General features: G+C 37.7%; 1 long non-coding RNA gene across 1 annotated transcript; it reads left to right on the top strand.

Annotated features, from left to right (window-relative positions):
* Window positions 1-7,727: 7,727 nt before the first annotated feature.
* Window positions 7,728-10,728, top strand: LOC149663566 (uncharacterized). The gene is made up of 3 exons (XR_016368335.1): window positions 7,728-7,845; window positions 7,946-10,400; window positions 10,601-10,728. It is a non-coding gene; the product is annotated as an uncharacterized LOC149663566 (long non-coding RNA).
* Window positions 10,729-21,975: the final 11,247 nt, after the last annotated feature.

Below are 21,975 nucleotides of genomic sequence, written 5' to 3'. Positions count from 1 at the left end.
CAATTCTTTAATTACCTTTTTATATTTGTCCCCTTAATAAAATAGTGAAGCTGAGAAAAAAGGTTAATTGAGCAGCGTGAAATCACAGCAAATTAGACTATCCATTATTCCACTCAAGAAACGCACGTGTAAACGCTTTGGAATTAAAAAGAGTGGCTTGGAATGTTTTACAAATATGCAAAAATCAGCACCTTTAAGTTTCTCTTTTTCCGTACGCTTCGTATACTAAACGGTGGTGCTTTCGGGAATGAAACGCGAAGTATATGGACCGCGAATGAGTTGCATTCGAGATATGTTTCAGAGCAGTATGGCGAAAGAGGTGGGTCAGTAAAATAGCAGTATTCGGTTAATGTTTTTATACTTGGAAAAATTAAGCTTTATTCAATAAAATCGCGTGACGAAAACACGTATCTTTGAACGATTTTATGCCTTGCAAATAAGAACAAAAATATAAAAATAAGCTTTTTTTGGTTGGACGTGATATAATAAGTTAATCAATATCGAAAGAAGTTAATCTTTGAGCCCCGCTTTATTCAAAACAATTGCGTGATTTAAATCATTCCTGTGAACTTTTCCCAAAACTTTTTACAATTATAACGCCCTAAAGAGCAATTTCGAAAGAACTTTATTTAGTCATGCGAGAAACGAGAACTTTTTTACACGCGAGCATAGTTTGTGTGTCTTGAAGCGAATAACTTATCGAGTCCTTAAAACCTCAAGGCTACCAATTAACTGGCAAATTAACGTTGAATATATATATATATATATATATATATATATATATATATATATATATATATATATATATATATATATATATATATATATATATATATATATATATATATATATATATATATATATATATATATCATAAAAAGATGGGCTATACAAGTTTTCTTGAAAGTGGTAAAAAATATGTCGTAAGGAAGCCAAATCCGTGAGCTGAGAAATTTGGGGTCAAAGGTCTATAAATCCAAGATATCAAAAATCAGAGCCATACTTTATATACACTTCAAGAACTCGGGTTCATAGGTATAGTCTTTAAGAGATGACCAAAATTGACCAAGCCTACAAAGAATTTAAGACACACTGAACTAAATACAGACAGTAGGTGGTGCTCAATTTCTATATATTTGGTTTCCAAAATCAGAATGTCATTTTTAACCAGAGCGTTTACAGAACCAGGCGTGATAATTCATATAGGTCAATCAGTGAACGTGGGTCATAATATAAACATGGTTCGAAAAAAGAAAAGTTGGTATGAGGTTAACGACAGAACAATCACAAAGGTAGACAGATTCGTCAGAAACTTGATTTATGTCTCTCTTATGCTCTTGGAGAAAGCAAAAACATGGTTGGAAAAGCTTAGGGTTTGTATGAGCATAATGGCAAAACAAAGACGACGCGAGCATATTCCTCAGTAAGTGAACTCCCCAAGATTAAAGAAAGATCCGTTTTTAAAAAAGATAACTGAATGAAGCTGGCGTTTTTCGGTGGGTTAACACTGAATTTATATAATTCCTTTAAAGAAAATGTTTGAATTTTGTCATTGAAATAGAGGAAGATAATTACGCATTTACAAAGAGACAAAATTCATAATAGACGTTGGAAGATATTTGAAATGAATAAATAAATTAAATGAAATGGTTATTCAAATATACCATGGATAAGAATTTTATGTAAGGGTTACAGTCTGAACCAGTAAAAAATCCTCCAATGATATAATGTAGTAATGTAAAGCGATTCGAGTTCAACAAAGTAATTATTATGAAGTTAAGTCTCATTTTTGTAGGAGCAAGTTGGGTGAAAATTTCGAGCAAAAGCGGAAACGTACGAAAAAAGTACACTTCAGCTATAACAAGGCCATTTTCATTTAAGATGGATATGCTCGCTTAAGATAGAAACGTCTTTGCTGAAGCACGAAAGCTTCGCTAGAACCAGAAGTCCATAACCCCCCTCGAAGTACTGAGATGCAACGGTTTATACCCGGGCCGTCGTCAGTGTGGAAATTTTGTTCCAATCCCCTCGTTTTCCGTCAAGTTTTGGGGAAATATTTTTTCCTCCTTTCAAGCAGGGCTTGGCACCAAAAATATTTTTCATAGGGTACTTTTTTAGCGAACGGGGTGACGTTAGGTAGTATTGTCCAATCAAAACGTTTCTTTTTCTATCGTTTCCTCTTGCCACTAGTCCCTACCACAAAAATGGTATACGAGGAGATTACATTAAGGCTTGACGGGAGAGTTCCACAAGTGCTCTGTTTTTTTCACGTACGTAAAATAATAAATTTTGGATTTTTTATCATTTTTCGGTTAATGTTAGCTCTCTATTTGTTAATATATTGCTTATATTCAGAAGACTAAAATAACTAAGTTACATAATATTCTCCATAAAATTCTATGATCTTAACTTAAACGACAAAAAAGTTTTTTTTTCGTAAATTACAAAACGTTCTAAAACACGTCCATCGTAGTTTATTTTCCACTTTAACTCCATATAAGCGCAAAACTCATGCCGCCAAACATTGCAACAGCTCATGCGCGGCCATAGAGAGATCTCTGTCGATATTAAATTTGTCTGCTAGTTGTGAGTTTTCCCACGCAAACATTTTCCTAGAACTATGGACAAAATGTAGGGCTCGGACTCCGTTGTACATTATCTGAAATTATAGAATTGAGATGTATATATTATTTATAAATATAGGGGAACGAATAATGCTAATGAATACGTTATTTACAAACAATAACATATGCATATAGAAGACCATAGTGGATATTCAATTGACATTGTTAGTATACAACATTAGCGCTAGATTTTTCTATTCCCGTATAATATTGGCAACTGATAAAGATAACATATTTGTTCGTATTGGCTCTTATCCATAATCATTCATATAAGCTTTATTTCTGAAAGTAGTCTCTCACAGACAATGTATAGCAACGTTACCGTTACTAACGTATATTTACGAGAGGTTTAAATTTAATTCCTATATAGGATCTGGCTTTGTTTAATATTTAAAAAATGCTTCAAGATGACATCAGTCGTTACAGCTGTAAGCGACGAAACTCGTGTTTCACTACGAAAGGGTAGTCATTTTACGGCTTTCATTACTCTTAGCTTGATTTCCTTTTGTTTTAATGATAAATTAAACCAAGACGTTAATGAAATAACGTGTGTTTGGTATCAAAAATGATTTGAACGAGATAGCCTCTCAATAACATTTTAAAGTTTCACAAGAGATCCAAAGATTGTCAACGGATGTGTGTGCGTAGGACGAACGTTACAAACGCGGTGGGTAACTCTACTTTCAGAAACTGACAAGTATTTAAACACACTTAGGTTTACTTGAAAATATCGGTGCCACAACAATAGTAATAAAGCTTTAGTTACGTGGATATTCTTATGAGCTATGCACAAGAGTCCTTTAAGTTAAATTCACTAGCGTTAAGTAATTCCCAGGTCAATTCTGTTAAAGTTAAATAGCTTCATGCAGTCCGAGATGTACAAGTCAGCTGAGTTATGTTATTAAAATTTTTGCACCTTTTTGTAAATATGATTTTTAAATAATTTTAAATGGTTTAAATGAGGTTTAACTTATTAATAATAAATCTAGTGAATTCCATAAGCCTACACTAAGTCCTCAGCAATCACCTCAGAAACATCGTCTTGACGCGGGACATAAATTTATGCACCTTTTTGTAAATATGTTTTTAAATAATTTTAAATGTTTTAAATGAGGTTTGTCTTATTAATATTAAAGCTAGTGAATTCCATAAGCCTACACTGTGTCCTCAGCAATCACCTCAGAAACCTCGTCCTGACGCGGGACATAAATCCACAAGCGGGGCTTTTCAAATAGTTAAGCCATAAGAAAGTAATGATGAGTGAACAATACATCGCGTATGTGATTAGGTTTAGTAACCTTACTCCAAATATTCTGATGTTGAGAGAGAATCATGTTACAATTAACCCGCATTGTGGTACACCTCTCTCGAAGAGAAGTATTATTTACATCTGTTATAATACATGAAGAACCAACCGCAATTTCTTGAACGAGGTATTTATTTTCCTGTACAGAAAGTATTGACTGAAAACGCGAATGAAAACCTTTCTTAAGATCATTCAAGTTTGGTGCGAGAAAAATGACGAGTGCATTTCCATTTTCATTTCAAAATTGTCACATTAGGCGTAACTAATTCAAGTTCTTTGGAACTGTAAACTTAACGAAACTAAAGTGCGAAAAGGTTCCGGGCCCTACACTAGACGGAGTACATTTGTATCTGACTGTATTCTGATAAACATGAAATACTTCTCAATCAAAGCCTCTATGGTTTGACAAAGACACCTACTCATGCTTATATTTGGCTGTATTTTTCAACCTAAAAAACATTTCAACCCAAGAGACTAGAGTGCTGCATGGAAACGGTTTATTTACATTTATCGCGGTAACCATTGAAAACCGTGGGAATGGATGGTTTTTCGGATCGGGAATGGACGGAAAAAACCAATATGGAATGAAAGTGGTTAAATTGATACACATTTTAGTTGGAAATGGTTAATAAATGGATAGAATCTATTTTCTATGGAAGATCCTAAAATTTTAAAATAAATAAAAAGGGTTTTGCCACTAAGTAAGGGCAGATATCGGCCTTTGACAGTATTAGACGATATAAGGCAATATAACATAGGTGCCACTACTAGTCATCTCATTCTCGGAATAAATATTTTGAGGAAGTGACTCATGCTACTTGGCGACAGGCGAACAGGAGTCCCTCAGCCAAGTTAAATTTTTCTACAGTTGTTCATCCTCCTTATTTTTACTAAAATTCCCGATGAAGAATTCTAGGAGAGCGGTCGCTCTCTTAGATAAGACTTGATACTCCCTCTAATGCTAAAGGAGGGTTCTTTGATTGGCTGTAACTTTTTTCGTATTGTGTTCGCCGCTTTGATATTTTGCCAGTGAACTAAAATTTGGGCCCTACTTTTGTGGTTAAAATTTCAAAGAGATCCAACTAATAGTTAATTCTATAATGAAAAAAGTTGTTAAGGGTGGTTTTAGAATCCATAAAATTATTAAGACATTTGGTGAAAGATACTATATTGTTCCATAGAGATAACATGGGATTTTTTTGAAAAATGACCTTAATTGCGATCGTGTATAAAGAAAACTATTCATTCGTTACGTTTGGGAACCATCTTAAATGAAAGATAACAGTCCATAGATGTGCCTTTTCTTAGTTTCATTAAGATAAATTAAGTTTAAGTATTGATTTTTATCATTATTAACACATACTTTGACTTACGTTGTTTTGGGTATTGGAATTACGGCGTTTTACCACTGTTAGAGACAAGCATTTTAGCACTAATTTTTTATGTTGGACTTACGGCGTTTTTGTTGTGATTCGCGCCGTTTGAGGGATATTAAGCAAGAAAAACAAGGCGTTTGAGCTCTTGTAGGTGCTTTGCCCGGGTTCTTGTGGGTACTTGTGGGTTCTTGTGGGTGATTGTAGGTACTTGTGTGTTCTTGTGGGTACTTTTGGGTGCTTGTAGGTACTTGTGGGTGCTTGTAGGTGCTTGTGGATACTTGTAGGTGCTTGTGGGTGCTTGTAGGTACTTGTGTGTTCTTGTGGGTACTTGTAGGTACTTGTGGGTACTTGTAGGTACTTGTGAGTACTTGTAGGTACTTGTGGGTACTTGTAGGTGCTTGTAGGTACTTGTGGGTACTTTTAGGTACTTGTGGGTACTTGTACGTGCTTGTAGGTGCTTGTGGGTACTTGTAGGTGCTTGTAGGTGCTTGTGGGTACTTGTAGGTGCTTGTGGGTATTTATGGGTGCTTGTGGGTACTTATGGGTGCTTGTGGGTACTTGTGGGTACTTGTGAGTACTTGTGGGTACTTGTAGGTGCTTGTGGGTACTTGTAGGCGCTTGTGGGTACTTGTGGGCGCTTGTAGGTACTTGTGGGCGCTTATAGGTACTTGTGGGCGCTTATAGGTACTTGTGGGCGCTTGTAGGTACTTGTGGGTGCTTGTAGGTACTTGTGGGTGCTTGTAGGTACTTTTGGGTGCTTGTGGGTACTTGTAGGAGCTTTTAGGTACTTGTAGGAGCTTGTAGGTACTTGTAGGAGCTTTTAGGTACTTGTAGGAGGTTGTAGGTACTTGTGGGTGCTTGTGGGTACTTGTGGGTGCTTGTAGGTACTTGTGGGTGCTTGTAGGTACTTGTGGGTGCTTGTAGGTACTTGTAGGAGCTTTTAGGTACTTGTAGGAGCTTGTAGGAGCTTGTAGGTACTTGTAGGAGCTTGTAGGTACTTGTGGGTGCTTGTGGGTACTTGTGGGCGCTTGTAGGTACTTGTGGGCGCTTATAGGTACTTGTGGGCGCTTATAGGTACTTGTGGGCGCTTGTAGGTACTTGTGGGTGCTTGTAGGTACTTGTGGGTGCTTGTAGGTACTTTTGGGTGCTTGTGGGTACTTGTAGGAGCTTTTAGGTACTTGTAGGAGCTTGTAGGTACTTGTAGGAGCTTTTAGGTACTTGTAGGAGGTTGTAGGTACTTGTGGGTGCTTGTGGGTACTTGTGGGTGCTTGTAGGTACTTGTGGGTGCTTGTAGGTACTTGTGGGTGCTTGTAGGTACTTGTAGGAGCTTTTAGGTACTTGTAGGAGCTTGTAGGAGCTTGTAGGTACTTGTAGGAGCTTGTAGGTACTTGTGGGTGCTTGTGGTACTTGTGGGTGCTTGAATGTACTTGTGGGTACTTGCCCTGGGTACTTAAGGGTGCTTGAAGGTACTTGTGGGCACTTGCCCCGGGTACTTGTGGGTACTTGCCACGGATGCCTCTGGGTACTTGCCACGGATGCCTCTGGGTGCTTGCCCCGGGTGCTCCTGGATGCTTACCCCGGGTGCTTGTAGGTACTTGTGGGTGCTTGTAGGTACTTGTGGGTACTTGCCACGGATGCCTCTGGGTGCTTGCAGGTACTTTCCCCGGGTGCTCCTGGGTGCTTACCCCGGGTGCTTGCAGGTACCTGCCCCGGGTACTTGTGAGTACTTGTGGGTACTTGTAGGTACTTGTGTGTACTTGTAGGTACTTGTGGGTACTTGTTGGTACTTGTGGGTACTTGTAGGTTCTTGTGGGTGCTTGTGGGTGCTTGTAGGTACTTGTGGGTGCTTGTGGGTACTTGTGATTTCTTGTAGGTACTTGTGATTTCTTGTAGGTACTTGTGGGTTCTTGTAGGTACTTGTGGGTTCTTATAGGTACTTGTAGGTACATGTAGGTACTTGTGAGTACTTGTGGGTACTTGTAGGTACTTGTGAGTACTTGTAGGTACTTGTGGGTACTTGTGGGTACTTGTAGGTACTTGTGGGTACTTGTAGGTACTTGTGGGTACTTGTAGGTACTTGTGGGTACTTGTGGGCGCTTGTAGGTACTTGTGGGCGCTTATAGGTACTTGTGGGTGCTTGTAGGTACTTGTGGGTGCTTGTAGGTACTTGTAGGAGCTTTTAGGTACTTGTAGGAGCTTGTAGGTACTTGTGGGTGCTTGTGGGTACTTGTAGGAGCTTTTAGGTACTTGTAGGAGCTTGTAGGTACTTGTAGGAGCTTTTAGGTACTTGTGGGTGCTTGTGGGTACTTGTGGGTGCTTGAATGTACTTGTGGGTGCTTGTGGGTACTTGTGGGTGCTTGAATGTACTTGTGGGTACTTGCCCCGGGTACTTAAGGGTGCTTGAAGGTACTTGTGGGCACTTGCCTCTGGGTACTTGCCACGGATGCCTCTGGGTGCTTGCCCCGGGTGCTCCTGGGTGCTTACCCCGGGTGCTTGTAGGTACTTGTGGGTGCTTGTAGGTACTTGTGGGTGCTTGTAGGTACTTGTGGGTGCTTGTAGGTACTTGTGGGTGCTTGTAGGTACTTGTGGGTGCTTGTAGGTACTTGTGGGTGCTTGTAGGTACTTGTGGGTGCTTGTAGGTACTTGTGGGTACTTGCCACGGATGCCTCTGGGTGCTTGCAGGTACTTTCCCCGGGTGCTCCTGGGTGCTTACCCCGGGTGCTTGCAGGTACTTGCCCCGGGTGCTTACCCCGGGTGCTTTTAGGTACTTGCCCCGGGTGCTTGTAGGTACTTTGCCTCCTCCATAGGATTAACATTACACTAAATTTTGGAAGCTCGTAACTCTGGTTATATTAGAGATACGGGGATATCCTTTGAATATGTAATAGTCCTATTTGTCAATTCCCTTTTTCGTTAACATTTGCTCCATAGGATACTCCATATACGGGAAAAACCTGGAAAACTCAGGGAAGTATATACGGAAAAGCTTGGAAATTTCAGGGAAATTTGTTTTCCAAAAGTTTTATGTAGCTTGTTATGGAACATATGTTATAAACTCATGGTTTTAGTTATATAAAGTTTTATAAAAGAAGCGATATCTAGTTTACTAGGGAGAAGGTATAAGATGCCTAAGTATTCGTGCGCCAAAGTCCCAGTCCCACTTTCAAAATGCAAGGGGGGCGTAAAAGGAGGCCGGGCTATTTCGCCTCTCCTCAGTCGGAAAATACGTAGTTTTCGTCATTCGCGTCGCGTTTACGTGAGTTTTCTGGTCCGTGACCAAATTAGCATTTTTTAAACTGGACATTAGGCCAGCGACTTTTCTGACTTGGAATAAATAACTGGTCCGTGACCATTGACCAGAGCACGTCGTCTGCTAAACAAAAGAAATGGATAAATAAAATATTAGAATTATAATGTGTGGAGTCTGATTACCCTTGAACTTACTTAGTAGTCTCGTGGACCACTGACCCCCCCCCCCTCCGATTTAATTTTTGAACTGGACCAGGCAATTTTTAAACAGGCCATTTGCCCTGTGCCACCGCCTTATTTCCCACGCTGGCGCGAGTTGCTTTGCGTTTTCGAGTGCGTGATGGAGTTGGCTATGCCTGGAGTCCCAACCTTGAAGGAGAGAGGAATGGAGTAGAAACCCCCATACCTATAGCGTTGCCTGTGTACGCCCACCTACGGCAACATAGTCCTCTCAGCGCTCTCAGCGGTTAGGTAAGGTCGTACTGGACGAAATTGTAAAGGGCGCTCCCTCTATCTTCAAAATAGAAGCTAGTTCTCATACAAATAAAATGGTGCTCCGTGGCAGCACTTAGCAATGCCTACCGAAGGGTAGGGGCGTGCGAGAGGTCGCCCATCATCATTTCCAATGCATCTCAACTCCCTTATCCCTGTCCCAACCCCCGCGACTTCCAACCACTAGCATAGCCCACTCGATCACGCTCTCTTTTCCCCGGCTACATATTTTGAAGATGGAACTTTTTAGGCGTATTAACAATCTTGGATCATCTCTGTGAACTTTTGGGGTAGCCCTGACTATATTTTGTTTAAGGTTTTAAGCTTAATATTAAACAGACGTTAGTTTATGCTGCAAAAAAGTTTGAAATTGACAATCTCGGATCGTCTTTATGAAGTTTTAAGGATATCCGAATTTCATATTGGGCTTATGACAATTTTGAGCTAAATGTTAAACGGACATAAATCAGCATTTTTAAAAATTTTGTAAAATTGTCAATTTGGTCCTATTTCTGGAATTTTTAGGGGGGCGCCTCGCGTTTCAATAAATGATTGGTAAAAATTGTATTATGTTAATTTCAATAAGAATACAAACTTTTATTGATTTACGTTTTTTTTTGAAGTATCATTATAAATAAATGTCTGATTGAGCTAAAGTTATGGTCCCCCTTATATATGTTTCTGCTTAGTGCAGATTTTGAAAATGTAAAATAGTTTCTTAACATTCTTAATTAAAATGAAGACTGAAGGAGCAGATATTAATCAAAAATGTCTTGATTAGAATCAAGACCTAAAAAGTATCGATAAGACTGAGGGTATCACTTGTCTGAAGGATCAGATATTAATTTTTCTTTTTAATTGAAACTTAAATGCATGCTTAAGAAAAAACAACGTTCCATTACCGTTTTCCGTTGAAATAAATTATTTTACTGGTAATCAATTTCAAAAATTTACTTATCTCGGCTTTTCGACCACAATTCCATTCCCCGAAAACATTTTATCATTACATTAATTACTTTTGGGAGATAACGTGTCAAAAAAACCTATAAAACAATAAAAAGCTGTAATAGCGGTCTGTTTAGCCATGACAACAACCTTTTAAAAGTTACAAGGACTATATAACCCTTTCGAGACTAACAGGACCTGAGAAAACTATAGCTTAACCTGCTACTAGTACGACCAGGGAGAATTGATGTAAACTGGAGTTGAAATTTCATCATGTGCGACCTGCGGCCCAGAAACTCTCCCATAGTCCCAGTGTGTGTAGAACATAATTTTTTCGCTGTTATCTTCCAAAATAGATCTTTCTAGGTAGTGCCGCCTCCTCACTTGAATTTTTCATGATATATTAAGGTTTGAACGAACCAAATTCTAGATTACTATTTTCACTACCATGTCCCTCTGCTACCTTGAAGCAAACTTTCCTCTCTTTTTGCTGCTCATTACCGGTGCCATTCTCTTGACTTTCTGTTCGTTATAACTACTATGATGAGTTTATTTATTTCAAACCAAAATATAAAAAAATGGATTCTTTTTCCTTTTGTGCTACTTAGAATTTACAAATGTATATAACGTTGTGCCGTGCCATATCAAATACTCTCTAACCATTGTTAGAAACTAGAGAGAGAAATTGGTCAGTAACACTGATCATGCCCTGAACTATGAGAAAGAACAATACGACGGTTCACTAAAGTACACCCGATATTACATCATTTTGCAAAACCGCGACTAAAAATGTTACTGTCCCTATTGAATTTGGTGCCATTGGTTTTAGAATAATTAAAATGTTCCACTGCGAAGAGTGCCGGTCACGAATGGTGATGTAACGTCTTTAGGAACCTTTTAAAACGCAAATTCATACACGTACTCTCCCAAAAGTAATTAATGTAATGATAAAATGTTTTCGGGGAATGGAATTGTGGTCGAAAAGCCGAGATAAGTAAATTTTTGAAATTGATTACCAGTAAAATAATTTATTTCAACGGAAAACGGTAATGGAACGTTGTTTTTTCTTAGGCATGCATTCAAGTTTCAATTAAAAAGAAAAATTAATATCTGATCCTTCAGACAAGTGATACCCTCAGTCTTATCGATACTTTTTAGGTCTTGATTCTAATCAAGACATTTTTGATTAATTCATATTGCAGTGCTAATTTTTGGCCAAACCAAGACGCTTTAAGGTCTATTCTTTCGAACTCTTTGGTAGGGAAATGCTTTTCTGCTATTATTCATTTCGCTAATGGTTGGAACTGCAATAACGTTCCTTAATTGGGAATGGGAATGGTTGGTATTTGGAAACCACGGATGGGAAGGTTGATGAAAAACATGGGTGGAATTGGTAAACAAAAATGGTATGGAAATGGTAACGTTTGAAACTGAAATGCAGCTCTCTACAAGAAACTAAACCAAGTACGCTTGGACATAGACACATGTATCTGATTGAATTCTGGGAAACATGAAACATTTTAACCAAAGTCACTAAACCGAGTACGCTTGAACCGGGACACTTAATCCTGCTTGTATTTAATTCAAATTTATAGCTGTCCCACGTAGTGCAATGGGATTTTGGCCGAAGGGTTGCCCAAGAGTGGGAGAGCTAAGTTTACTTTAAAATTTGAGACTGAAAAAGAACTTAAAAGTCAACTTTATTCCTTAGAATAAAATGAAAGGGTTGGTCGAACTAACGTCGATCAGAAGTAACTCGGTGGAATAATGAACTGATTCTAACAAACAAAATTATTACTTTAAAACATAAGCGTGACTCACGCGAAAGTGAAATAGAACTATGGGCAAGAGAAATCCAAAAAGACTATTGATAAAACTTTTTATTTGAAGGGTTAGTATTTCAATATGAAACAAAACATTTCTAATTAAATTTTTGTACAGAGTTATGACATAAATTTACAGTTCACAAAACAAAATAGGGTTAATAATCAAACTCAGTTTAGTTATTTAGTAATTTCTTTAATTAAAGTTAAGGTCAACAAAATTAATTTAACACTTACTACTCGAAAACAATATACTCATTTCGCAACACGTTTCATTTTATTACCGAATGCTTTACATAATATATCAAAATGATGCCAAACACTGATGCGGGTACGCGGAATCTCCTACATGATGGCAATGGATAATGAAACGAAAATGGATCGCAACTAAGTTATGAAACCATAAACGAGTAGCCAAAACGAAGGATTTAAAAACATGAAGATTTTAAACTGTCAATGAGGTCTGCAGATATTTTTTCAAAATATAACATATTGTTGATTTATAATTTCTATTAGTTGAAAAAATTCTTATGAGTATTAAAAAGATGTGTAATAAGTTGCAATTTTTTAATGGATTATAAAGTATATGACGAAATTATTTTCTTTTATCTATAGAAAACGCTATATACGAATGAACGCCGACATTTATTTGCAGATAAGCCTTGTTTATATTTTGTTGGTTGTTATCAAGTCTAAAGTTACGATTATTAAACTGATAAAGTATTTCGATTATCACTGTTTATAACAGTAAATTGAATAAATATATACTTCTTTTGTTTGTTTATAGATATTTGTATATGAACAAATTCATCGTCTACTTCAGTTACAATCCATTAATGCATATCGTATAATGTATAATGACATGATAGTCATCATTATTCAAATGGCTTATATTATAAAAACTCCGAGCCCTATCCAGTCTCTGCCAAGTGATTTAAATTTTCAGACCCTCTCTGTGGGAAAGGGGGAATTAAATTAACGAGACTTACAAACTGACATCATCCTTAAATTAAATAAGGATTATAAATGAAAAGTTAAATCAAGGTATTGAAGGTTTAATTCTAATGTTAGGAAAGGATTTTAAAATATCCATGCGGTGGCAATCGTGGCATAACTAGTTAAATATCAGCAACAGTTGAAAAACCTTGGCCTAACTTTTAGGGTGGTCTGCTACAGTATAAGGTACAATTCGTTCAGTAATATAAATCGGTTACATAATAATAAAAATATAAATTTAAATAAGATTTGCAAACGCTTCAGAAACTCCCGTTACTCGGACCCCGAGTCCCCGGCTCCCCGATACACTAAAGACCGAGGCTTAAACCTCTTAGCTCGCGGCCATCTTTATTGTTTACATCATGGGCTCGTCACTACAGGGTAGGAAATAAGACAGGTTTACTAGTCCCAAACCAGTTTATTAATTGCTCGGACCAGTTTATTTATTCCAAAATTTGGGGTCAGTGGTATCAGGGAGCACTTTATTAATTATGGTTTTTGGAAAAAATAGACGGTGGGACCAGTTTTAATTCGGGGTTCCTTATTAGAATTTTTCTAGCTCAACACATTTTCTACCAATTCTACTCCTAGGTAGTTAGTACTCCTTGGCTACAACTTCCCTACAAAAGTTTTGTATTCTATTGACTATTGATCTTGTCTAGCGTCTATACTCTAGAATGAGTCTCTTCAGAAGGGAATTATTAATAATAATTAATAATTAATAATTCCCTTCTGGTCTCTTGTAGTCGACAGTCTAGACCATAGCCAGTACTAGTTTTCAGTAGTCTTATTTCTCAGTAGTGTATGGTCACATTACAAGATTTTGATCTGGCTTACTGATAGCGAGAGAAGATATTGCCACCGAATTTATGCAAAATGCAATAAGGAATAAGGATAGTTCAGAAAAGGATTAAGAACTTCAAATATCATTAGACATGTTGATTGATATTTAGTGGCAACTAGTTGAAAAATTGTGATAAGAAATAAAAGTTAACTGTTATGGATTGTTATATGCTACTTTTTCCTACAGTAAAAAATTCAAATTCAATTAGAATTTTCAGCTTCTTTACTTTTGTGTCTTTACGTGCTTTTTATTCTCACCATTTTAGAAATTTAATTTATAGTGGGACCGGTAAAATAATAATTAATGCGAGGGTCACTGGTCCCAAGGACCACCACCACATCCGCGACACCAATTCGCCGCAACCCACTACGAAACAGTCGAGCGCCTGAAAGGCTCAACCTATGAGACAGCAGCTAAACCAAGTTTTCACCATAATAACAATAACCTCATGAAGGACAGTATAAATAATGACTTTAAACAAACTTTTCACCACAATAACAATAACCTCATAAAGGACAGTATAAAATAGTGACTTAAACGAAGTTAAATCTGAATTACAATCTACCTCATTAAGCTCAACCAAACTGTTACAAATGCATAGCGCAATATTACAAGTTGCCAATGATCTTCGAATTTTATTGTTAAACCCTCACATTATCTTAAGACTCATACAGTCACTGGGTTTTAATCTCACGGGAGAGTATTGCTATATTCGTAATTCCCGCCTATTCCAAACACAACCTAGATGACGCCCCATCCTCAGATATCGATTGATTGTAACCCCCCTTTTTCTAAGCATGAGATATACGTCGTTTACTAGGCAAATTCAAGGGTGGCTGCCATTGCGTCTTAGTAGTTTTTGATACCGCCATCTAGCGTCGAAGTAAAGCGTAAAATTCGGTATTTTTGTCTCTTTAAACGTCGGTGTTTAAAGCCATCTAGCGTTCAAAAGCAGGAAGTTCAAAACAATCGTCTGAAATCCTTTGGCTCGGTGAATCCGATGATTTGAACATATTTTTTAATTCTCATTGGTAAATAGTAAGTTTTGAAAAATAAAAATGGCAAGCTGGGGTAGAACATGTTCCGTTCTTGGCTGTAAAAGTAGTGATAGGGATTTAAGGGAGTGGAGATCGCGGGTTTGCAAACTTCATTCGGGACCTGACAAAGGGTTAACTCTGTGTCATAAAGATTGTTATTGTCCGTGGCCATTTTTAAAATACGGAATAAAATCAAGGTACAGAATTCGCTCACTAGATGGCGATTACCAAATACTACTCACATTTTAAAAATGGGAGGTAACCTCGTACATCGCGTATAGGAGAGAACACTCCTCACTTCTTTATCCGCACTCAAGCGGCATCCTTGCCACCCAATGTAACGAATGACCATAATCATATGGTAGAATAAATCTTGGATATTGATTAGTATATCTAGCCTAATTAATCCACCAAGAATTGAACACTACAGTTAATTACTTATTTAATTAAACTGTAAACCAAATTCTTACTAGATTGGTTTTATTCATAATCGGAATGCTATTTTATAAACAATGGAAAAAAACCTGAAAATTATAAATTTGTCGGGGTCAATGAATATAGTAATACTAATTCTAGTCACTAGAGGGCGCGAAAAGTGTAATCTGGCCGGGGCCATCTTGTTTTTACTAAAAATATTGAATATGACATTGTGAATCCTCATAAAGAATTTGTAAGTGTCCTTCTTCGCGTAAATTAAACCCCCACGATCTTGCAGTTCTGAACAATGCCTTGTTTTGATTTCGACACATTCTTGATGATCTTTTTCGCATGTTAATTCATTGAAAATTAGCAGGCCTCCAGTAGATGATTTTAAGGTTCTAAGTAACGTTCCAACAACGAAAAAAAAACGATTCAAGCTTTTTTCCTCTTCGAGTTGCTCATCAACTATTGGAATGTTTGAGATTCCATCGTATCGTCGGCTTCTTCCAAATATTTCGCCTAATAAAAATTGTATTGCGGCTCATTTTTGAAGAATAGTTACTTCTGGCTCCTATTAATTATTATCCATTAATTTATTAATTAAATAATTAAGTTATTATTAATTTTTCTTACCTTAATTTCTAATGTGGTTTCCATTATGTTTTCCATAAATCTACTAGAAAATTTAATCGAATTGGACTCGGCCACAAATTTATCCATGCTGATGTTAGTTAGAAGTTCTTGTAGTTCCGTTTTAAGGATTTCTTTGGTTATGTCATTATCTAATTTTAAAGCCCATGAGAGCAAATTCACTTCGTCAAATTCTATTTCCATGGTTTTAATTGCAACTTCGATAGATCCCAATGCAAAACTAAATACGTTTTGAAACATTCGTTCTTAATCATTTAAAGACACTAATTGCACTCTCTTTTTTAATTTTGATGGTGCAGAGGCCACCAATGGTTGTGGTATCTTTTCAAATTGTTTCTGTGACTTTAGACTACAGGGTTCATTGTTGACAACAACCTTCTTTGTCTCGGTCTTCGCTTGTAAAACTACAATATGGTCTTTAATGTTGGGGTTTTCTTTCGGGTTTCTCTTTGCTTTAATAGTTTTTGTAGCTACTTTCTTAATTTTGGGCTTTTGCGTCAATTTCTTTAGCCCACTAGCCTTGGGTGTAGTGTTTTGACTGAAATTTAGACAAACAGTCGTTGAATTAGACTACTGACAAAATCCAGAAATAGGTACTAAATTAATTGTACAGTTAAATTACTATTGAATTGTTAAAGTTGAAGGTCTAATGTTTGGTGCGTGTGCGTCAGAATTATTGTTGAAATCAATATCACAGGATCCTAGAAACTTATCACATGAATTATCACTTGTAATATCACGTTTTGAAAGAGCCTTTAAACCATTTCCCTCCTTGGAATTAACTTTACTACTCATCAGTCCGGGTCTAGGCATATTTAAATTCTTTATCCTATATATATATTTGAACACAAGTCACAATTTTAAACTATTACATTTAATAAAAGCAGCTTACCTTCAAAAACACCCAACCAGCAGCACTAACGGTACAAAATTATCCTCCTGTAGTCCTGTTATCAGCCACCGTTCATTTAAAAATGGCGGCGTTGTCTAAAAATACTGTTTTCCAGCCTCACTCGCCTTGTTACCGAAATGACGTAGTTCCGCTTTTTAAAAACTACCGCTAGAGGCGACACTAGTAAAAACCGTTTCGCTTGAGCGCCGCCCGATAGCAGAACCGAAATGTCCTCTTAGTTTAGTGGCCCGTGTCTTGAGTAAGGGTAGTCATCAAAATACGTGAAAAGCGAAATACTCCTAGTGTGAACTGATTAATGGCGCGAAAGTAACGGTATTGTTGTATTAAAGGGGATTACCGACTTTTTCTCCCATTTTAATCCCTCCCCAGCTGCACTGAGGATGTTAAAACTGATTCTTAAACAATGATATTTTTTAATGCATGTAATAGAACTGTAACCTTTAAACTGTAAAAAAGTTTATCTCAGAGCTTGTTTAAAAAACTAAGATAATCAACCATATGTATTGAACCTTTGCCCTCTCTCCTGCCCAGAATTGTTTAAATAGAGACGGCAGAAAGGGCAGAGATGTGATTAGTTTTGACAGGGAGTAAGGAACGTTAGAGGGAGTATTAAAGTGAATAGGAGCGTTCATTAGATTCGTGGCTAAAATCGTCTCTCTCTGGCGCTGACTCGGGGACTCAACGCGGTGTCCGCGTGCATGCGTCAAATTTAAAAACCGTCGTGCATCTGTTTTTTAACGAGGTATTTTTCTGTTCTCGCCGTTACGGCAAGCCCGGCCGCTCGAGATGCGCCGCTCGGCCTCAGCCGATGATATCTAACCAAGGCTTAGTGTAGTTTTCGTGTCTAATTTTATTCTCAGAGCTATATTTATGTTGAAATTTAAAGAAAATGTTCTAATATTTAGTTGAAGACTTGGTAAATGTCTCAAAAAATTTCGAAACTTGAGCTTTAAAACGTTGAATATTTTATAACGCCTACCGAACGATACCGCAAATTCGCCTTCCGGGCTTCCCGGTTATCTCGACGGCGAGTCGAACAGAGTGAGTGGGGCATTAGTCGATGGAAGCGGAAGCTGGCGCTGGCTGCTAGGGCTCGGACTCCGTTGTACATTATCTGAAATTATAGAATTGAGATGTATATATTATTTATAAATATAGGGGAACGAATAATGCTAATGAATACGTTATTTACAAACAATAACATATGCATATAGAAGACCATAGTGGATATTCAATTGACATTGTTAGTATACAACATTAGCGCTAGATTTTTCTATTCCCGTATAATATTGGCAACTGATAAAGATAACATATTTGTTCGTATTGGCTCTTATCCATAATCATTCATATAAGCTTTATTTCTGAAAGTAGTCTCTCACAGACAATGTATAGCAACGTTACCGTTACTAACGTATATTTACGAGAGGTTTAAATTTAATTCCTATATAGGATCTGGCTTTGTTTAATATTTAAAAAATGCTTCAAGATGACATCAGTCGTTACAGCTGTAAGCGACGAAACTCGTGTTTCACTACGAAAGGGTAGTCATTTTACGGCTTTCATTACTCTTAGCTTGATTTCCTTTTGTTTTAATGATAAATTAAACCAAGACGTTAATGAAATAACGTGTGTTTGGTATCAAAAATGATTTGAACGAGATAGCCTCTCAATAACATTTTAAAGTTTCACAAGAGATCCAAAGATTGTCAACGGATGTGTGTGCGTAGGACGAACGTTACAAACGCGGTGGGTAACTCTACTTTCAGAAACTGACAAGTATTTAAACACACTTAGGTTTACTTGAAAATATCGGTGCCACAACAATAGTAATAAAGCTTTAGTTACGTGGATATTCTTATGAGCTATGCACAAGAGTCCTTTAAGTTAAATTCACTAGCGTTAAGTAATTCCCAGGTCAATTCTGTTAAAGTTAAATAGCTTCATGCAGTCCGAGATGTACAAGTCAGCTGAGTTATGTTATTAAAATTTTTGCACCTTTTTGTAAATATGATTTTTAAATAATTTTAAATGGTTTAAATGAGGTTTAACTTATTAATAATAAATCTAGTGAATTCCATAAGCCTACACTAAGTCCTCAGCAATCACCTCAGAAACATCGTCTTGACGCGGGACATAAATTTATGCACCTTTTTGTAAATATGTTTTTAAATAATTTTAAATGTTTTAAATGAGGTTTGTCTTATTAATATTAAAGCTAGTGAATTCCATAAGCCTACACTGTGTCCTCAGCAATCACCTCAGAAACCTCGTCCTGACGCGGGACATAAATCCACAAGCGGGGCTTTTCAAATAGTTAAGCCATAAGAAAGTAATGATGAGTGAACAATACATCGCGTATGTGATTAGGTTTAGTAACCTTACTCCAAATATTCTGATGTTGAGAGAGAATCATGTTACAATTAACCCGCATTGTGGTACACCTCTCTCGAAGAGAAGTATTATTTACATCTGTTATAATACATGAAGAACCAACCGCAATTTCTTGAACGAGGTATTTATTTTCCTGTACAGAAAGTATTGACTGAAAACGCGAATGAAAACCTTTCTTAAGATCATTCAAGTTTGGTGCGAGAAAAATGACGAGTGCATTTCCATTTTCATTTCAAAATTGTCACATTAGGCGTAACTAATTCAAGTTCTTTGGAACTGTAAACTTAACGAAACTAAAGTGCGAAAAGGTTCCGGGCCCTACACTAGACGGAGTACACTTGTATCTGACTGTATTCTGATAAACATGAAATACTTCTCAATCAAAGCCTCTATGGTTTGACAAAGACACCTACTCATGCTTATATTTGGCTGTATTTTTCAACCTAAAAAACATTTCAACCCAAGAGACTAGAGTGCTGCATGGAAACGGTTTATTTACATTTATCGCGGTAACCATTGAAAACCGTGGGAATGGATGGTTTTTCGGATCGGGAATGGACGGAAAAAACCAATATGGAATGAAAGTGGTTAAATTGATACACATTTTAGTTGGAAATGGTTAATAAATGGATAGAATCTATTTTCTATGGAAGATCCTAAAATTTTAAAATAAATAAAAAGGGTTTTGCCACTAAGTAAGGGCAGATATCGGCCTTTGACAGTATTAGACGATATAAGGCAATATAACATAGGTGCCACTACTAGTCATCTCATTCTCGGAATAAATATTTTGAGGAAGTGACTCATGCTACTTGGCGACAGGCGAACAGGAGTCCCTCAGCCAAGTTAAATTTTTCTACAGTTGTTCATCCTCCTTATTTTTACTAAAATTCCCGATGAAGAATTCTAGGAGAGCGGTCGCTCTCTTAGATAAGACTTGATACTCCCTCTAATGCTAAAGGAGGGTTCTTTGATTGGCTGTAACTTTTTTCGTATTGTGTTCGCCGCTTTGATATTTTGCCAGTGAACTAAAATTTGGGCCCTACTTTTGTGGTTAAAATTTCAAAGAGATCCAACTAATAGTTAATTCTATAATGAAAAAAGTTGTTAAGGGTGGTTTTAGAATCCATAAAATTATTAAGACATTTGGTGAAAGATACTATATTGTTCCATAGAGATAACATGGGATTTTTTTGAAAAATGACCTTAATTGCGATCGTGTATAAAGAAAACTATTCATTCGTTACGTTTGGGAACCATCTTAAATGAAAGATAACAGTCCATAGATGTGCCTTTTCTTAGTTTCATTAAGATAAATTAAGTTTAAGTATTGATTTTTATCATTATTAACACATACTTTGACTTACGTTGTTTTGGGTATTGGAATTACGGCGTTTTACCACTGTTAGAGACAAGCATTTTAGCACTAATTTTTTATGTTGGACTTACGGCGTTTTTGTTGTGATTCGCGCCGTTTGAGGGATATTAAGCAAGAAAAACAAGGCGTTTGAGCTCTTGTAGGTGCTTTGCCCGGGTTCTTGTGGGTACTTGTGGGTTCTTGTGGGTGATTGTAGGTACTTGTGTGTTCTTGTGGGTACTTTTGGGTGCTTGTAGGTACTTGTGGGTGCTTGTAGGTGCTTGTGGATACTTGTAGGTGCTTGTGGGTGCTTGTAGGTACTTGTGTGTTCTTGTGGGTACTTGTAGGTACTTGTGGGTACTTGTAGGTACTTGTGAGTACTTGTAGGTACTTGTGGGTACTTGTAGGTGCTTGTAGGTACTTGTGGGTACTTTTAGGTACTTGTGGGTACTTGTACGTGCTTGTAGGTGCTTGTGGGTACTTGTAGGTGCTTGTAGGTGCTTGTGGGTACTTGTAGGTGCTTGTGGGTATTTATGGGTGCTTGTGGGTACTTATGGGTGCTTGTGGGTACTTGTGGGTACTTGTGAGTACTTGTGGGTACTTGTAGGTGCTTGTGGGTACTTGTAGGCGCTTGTGGGTACTTGTGGGCGCTTGTAGGTACTTGTGGGCGCTTATAGGTACTTGTGGGCGCTTATAGGTACTTGTGGGCGCTTGTAGGTACTTGTGGGTGCTTGTAGGTACTTGTGGGTGCTTGTAGGTACTTTTGGGTGCTTGTGGGTACTTGTAGGAGCTTTTAGGTACTTGTAGGAGCTTGTAGGTACTTGTAGGAGCTTTTAGGTACTTGTAGGAGGTTGTAGGTACTTGTGGGTGCTTGTGGGTACTTGTGGGTGCTTGTAGGTACTTGTGGGTGCTTGTAGGTACTTGTGGGTGCTTGTAGGTACTTGTAGGAGCTTTTAGGTACTTGTAGGAGCTTGTAGGAGCTTGTAGGTACTTGTAGGAGCTTGTAGGTACTTGTGGGTGCTTGTGGGTACTTGTGGGCGCTTGTAGGTACTTGTGGGCGCTTATAGGTACTTGTGGGCGCTTATAGGTACTTGTGGGCGCTTGTAGGTACTTGTGGGTGCTTGTAGGTACTTGTGGGTGCTTGTAGGTACTTTTGGGTGCTTGTGGGTACTTGTAGGAGCTTTTAGGTACTTGTAGGAGCTTGTAGGTACTTGTAGGAGCTTTTAGGTACTTGTAGGAGGTTGTAGGTACTTGTGGGTGCTTGTGGGTACTTGTGGGTGCTTGTAGGTACTTGTGGGTGCTTGTAGGTACTTGTGGGTGCTTGTAGGTACTTGTAGGAGCTTTTAGGTACTTGTAGGAGCTTGTAGGAGCTTGTAGGTACTTGTAGGAGCTTGTAGGTACTTGTGGGTGCTTGTGGTACTTGTGGGTGCTTGAATGTACTTGTGGGTACTTGCCCTGGGTACTTAAGGGTGCTTGAAGGTACTTGTGGGCACTTGCCCCGGGTACTTGTGGGTACTTGCCACGGATGCCTCTGGGTACTTGCCACGGATG

This window comes from Phalangium opilio, unplaced genomic scaffold (assembly GCF_054372755.1).
Source record: "Phalangium opilio isolate 3A_F unplaced genomic scaffold, DU_Popi_V2 ptg000061l_1, whole genome shotgun sequence".
NCBI lineage: Eukaryota > Metazoa > Arthropoda > Arachnida > Opiliones > Phalangiidae > Phalangium > Phalangium opilio.
The sequence above is the reverse complement of the archived record's forward strand: the minus strand, read 5'-3'. Positions and strand labels throughout refer to the sequence as shown.